Here is a 7,636-nt window from a genome sequence, read left to right as displayed (position 1 = left end):
GTTGACAAACCAATGAAGAAAACATATCTGCAAAGCAATTGCTACATTATGTAATCTTTAAAAAATAGTGGTAGGAGGTACTGAAGTCATTGATTTAGTCTTTTTATTAAAAATACTCTACCTATTTCTTCTGGTTTGATCATTTGAGTCGAACAATGTCTGGAAAGAAGGAGTTAACTTCTAGTGACTGAAATTCTGGGTAATTAATGACAAGGATGAAGAACCCAGAAGTTTAGGTCAAAATGTGAAGTCCAACTGGAAGCAGTATCATTTACATCAAGACAAAATAAATATTTATGTTCAAAAGACTAAGACAATAAAATAGTGATGACAAAAGTAGAACCTGAGCTTGCAAAATATTTCAAGGTGATTTTCACTAAGTCCCTTCAGATGGTCCATTAAATCTTGAAAAGACAAATAAATTTACTGTAATAAACAACGGAAATACCAGATCTTGAAACAACAAAAATCTAGTTTGAATTACTGAAATCATGGCAAAATGTCAAATTTATAGCAGGATAAAAAGCAACTGTGGAGTTTCTTGAGGCAACATAATGGACAATGACAACAAATGTTGTTGACACGAAGAAACAGGCAGTGATAGACAAAAGCAGACAATGCTGAATTTTGATGAGTCTAAAATTCAGACAAGATTATTCCTTCCAATACTTGCCATTTATAAATTAATCTATCAATAAATGACACACAAAAAAAAAAAAAACCAAAAAAGAATGCTTGCCAACAATGGCAGCAAACTTTGATGGAATAGCTCCATCCTTGTATTGCTTTCATAGTTCTAGCCATAGAAATATGACAGCAGCTCTGCTGCTTCAGATCATACAACTCAGCACTTCTTCTCAGGTAAGGACTATTAAGAAAAATAAAGAGTAAAATCATATCCAACACACACTGTAACCCTACCTCAGTACTGCCCTAGCCTTCAAAGGCTCATACCACCAGGAATGTCCTGAGCCTGTTAATTATTTGTCTATTTATTCCCATTCAAAGCCTGGTCACTGCAGGGACCCATGTGGACTTCCTATGTGTGCAGTGTAGTGTCCTCTGTCAGTGGAGCGTCAAATGTGAGAGCCAGCCCAGGAGCTTGGGGCAGCTGTTGAGATGCCAGTCTGATTTTCAGGAACTCCTTTCACCACGGCTGGAGGCAGGATTCCTGTCTGGGTTAGCTGGGCCTGACTCTGCAGAGCATTTCTCATGCTTTCCTCCAGTGTTTGCTGTTCCTCTGTTTTTCCCGTCAGCCCTTGGAAGTAAACTGTGTCCTTTGGCTGTGAGACAGCTTTTGGCCAGAGGAATCAGTTAGCTGGAGCTATTGCAGCTGGCACATCTCCCTCCACCCCCTAGCTGGAGGAACGTGGGGACTCACAGCATCAGTAACTAAAGTTCATTACACAGCAAAAGCCCTGGATTCCTCACTTAGGGATTTATGGTCACCTGCAGGTCAGTATACCCTCCACTCCTTATATACAGGTGCATCTCTTCACTGTAGGTCAAAAATAACTCCTACTACAGCTCACCTCAAAAGGCCCACCTCTGTACTCACAGCTGGAAAATACTCTGCTGACACCAAACCAGGAACTTTTAGAGGAAGAAAAAAATCCATTCCGCATCTAAGGCAAGGGAATTTCCGCTGCACTGGGGCTTGTAAAGGAACATGGTGATCCAGGAGGTGGCCCCACTCAGGAAATCTAAAGATCATCAGGCTGATTTGAATTATCTTCAAAGACAAAAGCCAAGAGCAATGAATTTGTCCATATTCAGTACATTTGTGGTTAGAGAGGGGTAGGTGCAAAGATAAAATGGCACTTTCCTGCTTCACGTGTCCCACAAGTAGCTCCAAATGCAACATATGAACATAATCAGTAATTATGTACAGTGCTGCTGTCTTGATTCTTCCTCACCTCCTCCCTTCTTCACCAGGCCAGGCCACAAAGACTTCATAATGCTGCCAAGTCCAGGTCAAATTTTTGCAAAGCATTACAAGAATTTTGAGTTTTTCCAATTAGTGTCTTGCTCAGTTGAGATGGTATTTAGCTACCAAAGAAGTCATATGGCTATTTTTTAAAAGGACATGTTTTCTTTTGCAAAATCCGTACTTTGACTTAACTCCCATTATGATGCAGCCAAGAATTCTGATTTCATTTCCTATGGAAGACCATCTCATACTGTCCACCTACTCTGGAAATTGAAATAGCCACCATCCTGTATTATTCACATCCTTAAGAGAAATGTCTCAAGTGCTCTAGGCCAATCCCAGCTAGGAGCTATTGTAATTTACAAGTGCAAACATATGAGTAAAGTGGTTGTTTTTTTGAGACACACAGCTGTGTGATGCTGAGTATGAGGCCAGCTAGAGGCCATCTTTTTTGGTGGGTTTCAAGGAAGAGAGATAAAATGAAGAACAGAAACAAATGCATGGCCTGATTCACAGATTCCTGAAGCCTCACCAAACCCACTAAGCCCTTCTCTTCCATAACTCTTAGCCTATCCAAAGATATCAGTGACTGCTCAGAGCCTCACATAGCTGGGACAGAAAAATTCAGTCATGGCAGCCCTGCATTTTTGAGGGTGCATGTGCACATTTTTGAGATATCATGTGCACACAAGGAGCATGGCTGGGGCTGCTCTGGGTCCCTTCAGTCATCAGGGGACCTTCATGTATCTTAATGTATATACTACTACAGAGCTTTAAGAATGATTGAGTGCTCACTACAAAATCCACTGCTACTGAGAGCCATTGAATTATGAACCACACTGCCCCAACCTCCTTGACTTAATTGCTTTAATCACTTTCCACAGTCTCATCTTCACCATTAGTTCTAGAACTCAGAATCATATTGCCTGAGCCATAACCACGGCAGGATTTTTTATTTGGCTGCACTTATTATTGATATCAATATTAACAACAACAATAAAAATATTTTAACAGACAAAGGTCCTAGATAGACTTTGAAACCTCCTGATCACTTTCATTTTGCAAATTCTCTTCAATTTACAAACCACGTGGCTATAGATTAATAACTAGGGGGTAAAAAACAAAAAGCACTACGTATCATTAGGAAAAAGAATTTGCTAGCCCCTTGGGATCTGAGCACACCATCCAAGGTAAGGATTGGGAACTGAGGGTTGGTAATTTCAGGCAGCCTGTGCTTTCTGCTCCTGAGAATGCTTTGATGTTCCATTTCAGACGATCTTCATGATGCACTGACTGCTCCTCTCTGATGGCAACCTTGAGGCAATTCTTCTTCATGGACTCCAGGGGCCTACTGTCCATTTGCTGTCTGGTTTCCAAAAAACAATTCAGCATCCAAGACTCCAAGATTTTCTCACCATGTAACTATTGGATCCGTTTATTCCCAGCTCAGGAGACTAGAGCATTAAATTAGGCACAAATTCCTCATCTATCACTATGTCAAGTAAATTCTAGGACTCTCAGTTGCCTGGGTAGCACACGGCCAGTAATGATCCTCCAGCCATTCAGCACAGCAGATCTGCTGAATGCAGATGCCAGATGAAGTGGTTTCCAATCACAGTCTTCTTCTTGGAATAACCAAGGCAAGAGTTGCTCGATTAGATCTAATTGACATATGTTAGAGGCTGATTTAAGAAACACAGCTCTACAGAGCTCTACTACTCCCCATATCCCAGTCAGCTTTGAGGCTCTGGATTAACAGTTGCACAGACTCAAATGCCAAAACTCTCATTTTCCATTAAATTCCCTGCTAGTTCTTACAGAGGACAGAAAAAGCATTAAAAATAATAATTACAGTATAATTCAGAACAGCAGTTGTCAAAGGATCTTTCTTTTTTTGCTCCCTCTTGGGTGTGCTTTTTTTCCTTTAATGCTGTGGCTTGGCATTATTAGCAGCAGAACTTCATTATGATCTCATGTAAACAGTGTGGCTTTTATTGGAAGGGGAGAGCTTCAGTCTCAGGCATCACTAGGTGGAGGCACTGCACAGCACAAGGCTGGTGTGCCTCACGGCTCCAGGGGTTTCAGGATCCCTGCAGCCAGCTTCTATGGCTCACCAACTCTCACCCTGGAACACTCAATCTCTTCCCATCCTCAGCTGCCTGCTCTCTTGGATGTGGTCCTTTCCTTAATAATAAGCCAATTCATCTTCTAATTTAGGTACCCAACAAACTTTATGGTCCAACCCTCCAAAAATGTCAAACATGCCAAAGTTAGCAGCTTTTTAAAAGTGACAGCAGACGGTGCTGGCACATCTTTGGCTCATTTAAATGCATTTGTGTATCAAGCCATTCAGATCTAGTATGAGGAAACATATTTTTATGAAAAACTTGGCTTTTCTTTTAAAAGTCAGCATGTGGTCTATTCTCTTCAGTCTCTGAGGAGAATTAAGTCCCATTTACTTTAAAAACACAGGAATCAGAGCCAGATATCAAGCAGAACCAGATGTCACGACCCAGAAGAGAGCATACACAGATGGAAGGGGGACATATGGCACACAAGTTTTTTCCCACTGTGAGTGTCCCTGTCCAGACAGCTCTTTAGCTTTTTCCCTGTTTGTTCCTGGAGGCAATATGTAGGGGAGTTAACTGCCAAGGTTTTTTTCTGTTTTAAAGGGACAGATGAATGATAGTTTTTGTAACTCCCAAATACTCTGCTTATTCACAATTTCAGGATTTATAAACTTTACCTCTCAGTAGGGTCTTTAAACAGAATCATGGAATATTCTGAGTTGGAAGAGACCCACAAGCATCATCAAGTCCAACTCTAAAGTGAATGGCCCATATGGGGATAAAACATGCAACCTTGGCTTTATTAGTGCCATACTCTGACCAGCTGAGCTGATCTCAGGGTCCTAAAGATGCATTTGTCCTGTCATTTCTGCTATGTTCCACTTGAAACTATGTAGTTGCTTCACACCTTACCCAGAAAGTACAGATCTAGTTGATATAGTCTTGATAGAGGGTGCTTTCCTAGGAGCAAGAGGTCAGAAAAGAGTAGACAGCTTGAATTTCTTTCCAAATCCAATGATTGTCCAAGTCGCCCAGTTCCACGGCACAGAAAAAAATAGTAAGGTTATGCATATTTGTAAAGAAAAAAAAAAAACCAGCAGACAAACAAAGAAACAAACAGTGTGTTCAAAGAGAGAAAAAAAATGCCTTCATAAGGACTGTTCCCTTTACATCTTGCAGGGGACATTAGATAAACAGAGAAAGAAAGTGCAAAAGAACAACTCTCGAGGAGAAATGAAGCAGCACTGGGGTGCGTTACCACAGACAGTGCAGGAAAAGGAAGCACTCCACTGATGCATATAGCCAGTGAGATAAGGGAAAGAGAGAACATGGATTTTAATAATTGCCAGCAGAAATAAAGCCCATCAGAGAAAGTATTTAATCAAAAAGAAAGAAAAAAACCAATGAGACAGTGTTCAAAATTTCCCTCTGACTACAGCCACTGCTATACTCAAGAAAAAAAAGTCAAACTAGGGCAAAGAACAAATAAGAGGCTGACAGCAGAAATGAATCAGAAATATTTACACAGCTAAGTCACTTGATCTGGAGCAGCAATTCAAAATCAACTTTTTGGAGCAGAAAATTCACCTTAATGACTTGGTGACCTTTCCACCTTTCTTTAGGATGAGATAGTAACCCCTGACAAACACTGCCAAGCAGGGCTCTACCTCCAGCTGCAATGCCACAGTGTCCAGGTACTCTCTCAGAGTCACACAAGCTGTACATTTTAACTGTGCCCCTTGATCCCAACAGACATCAGACTCCCTATTTTCAATCAATTTTAACATGGGAAGCAATCTTAGACTGGGCTGAGGAAGCAATTGTTTCTATTACTACTATTTTCTAGCTCCCTTTTAGTGACTGATGTTCAGTTTGTCTCAACAAACACATCGAGTACTGGTTAATTTTATCCTAAATTAAAAGAGAATAAACATGCACAAGAAGTGGTGTTCTTTGCCTTTACTCTTGAGGATAATGAGTGCAAAGATGAGAGGGGGAAATGCTATTGCTCCTGTGTTCATGAGTTGTAGCATCTCTGACTAAACCTCAAACGTGAAAATACCCAGAAGGAAAGCTGCTAGCCACTGATTTTATTTACCTGTATTCCAAAGCTCTACAATTTCCTTGGTACTTCTAGGGAAAAGGTCTCTTCCTAGCAAAGATGTCATAAATATTAACTGTACCCTGACTGCTTCATCTCCAAGCTAACTGCAGCTGTGGAAGGAAGCAGTCACTGAGCTACCATAGCATCTGAACAAAAGGCAGGATGGGCTTACCTCTCAAAGAGAAGCTCAAGGCACCAAGATAAAGGGAAAATGCAAAATTGCTCTTGCACTGTTCTACAAACTAGGATGAAATACAGAGGTAAATTTAAAGGAAAAGAGAAGAAAAAAAAAAAAAAAAAACAAACCCTAAAGTCAGTCAGGGCTGTCCTTTCTGGGGCTACTGCATTAAATCTACCAGATCCTAAAAACTCATTCTGAGCTCAGAGCACATCCCTCCCAATCACATAAACATCTATCCATGAATTCATACATCATAGATGCAGTGCTGGTTTTGTGTGGGAGGGTGGGAGCAGACACAGCTGGGAGAGGTGCCCTAACCCAACCAAAGGGATATTCCAGATCAGATGACATTGTGCTCAGTATATAAAGTGGGGGAAGAAGGAAGAAAAGGGGATGTTTGAAGTGTTTCTGTTTGTCTTCCCAAGTAACCATTGCACATCATGGGTCCTGCTGTCCTGGAAATGGTTGAACACCTGTCTGCCCATGAGAAGTAATTAATTAATTCCTTGTTTTTCTTTGCTCATGTGTGTGGCTTTTGCTTTCACTATTAAACTGTCTTCCTTTCAACCCAGAAGTTTTCTGTCTTTTACCCTTTTGAGTCTCTCCCTGATCCCACTGGTGGGAAGTGAGTGGCTGTGTGGGGCTTGGCTGCTGGCTGGGGTTAAACCACGACAGATGTGTATATCAGGATGTGAAACAGGCCACATCTCGGTGCTATTCACCATAGATGTAAGAAAGCAGGACATGATCATGAAAAAATCGTGAAAGAAGTCTCACAGAAAGCATCAACATCACAGTAGGGATGGAAAGATGCAATGAAATTAGCAAATTCAGACAAGTTCATCCCAAGGCAAGGAAAGGACAGTGCAATCTGGAATACAAAATAAATAGACAGGAGCAAGCCAACAGAATAAATGTGTAGCTATGGTTGAAAAGCTAAAAATGGTGCAGAGAATGCTTTCAATGTATCTTACACCACATACCATTTAGACTTTGCTCTCTGTCAGCATAAACATTAAATATATCTACTATAAAGTGATGAACAAACTACCCTTCCATTGATTACACTGTGTTTGCCTTCTCCTTCTGAATCTGCCAAGTTTTCAGAGGCAAATCTCTTGCCAACTAATAATTTGTTGGGATTTGAATTTTTTTTTTTTTTTTAATAAAGAGCAACCAGCACATCTGTCTCTATGGGGCTTCTTTTATTGTACCACAAAAAAAAAAAAAAATTGCATTTTCCAATGTGACTTGCAAAAAGCATTTTCCAAGGAGAGAAAACAGAGACAAAATTCAGCTTCAAAATTAAACCCCCTGATAAAAGGATAAGCCATCTCATGTTGTGCTACATT

The sequence above is a fragment of the Haemorhous mexicanus genome, chromosome 2 (assembly GCF_027477595.1).
Source record: "Haemorhous mexicanus isolate bHaeMex1 chromosome 2, bHaeMex1.pri, whole genome shotgun sequence".
Taxonomy (NCBI): domain Eukaryota; kingdom Metazoa; phylum Chordata; class Aves; order Passeriformes; family Fringillidae; genus Haemorhous; species Haemorhous mexicanus.
This window is presented reverse-complemented; position numbering follows the sequence as displayed.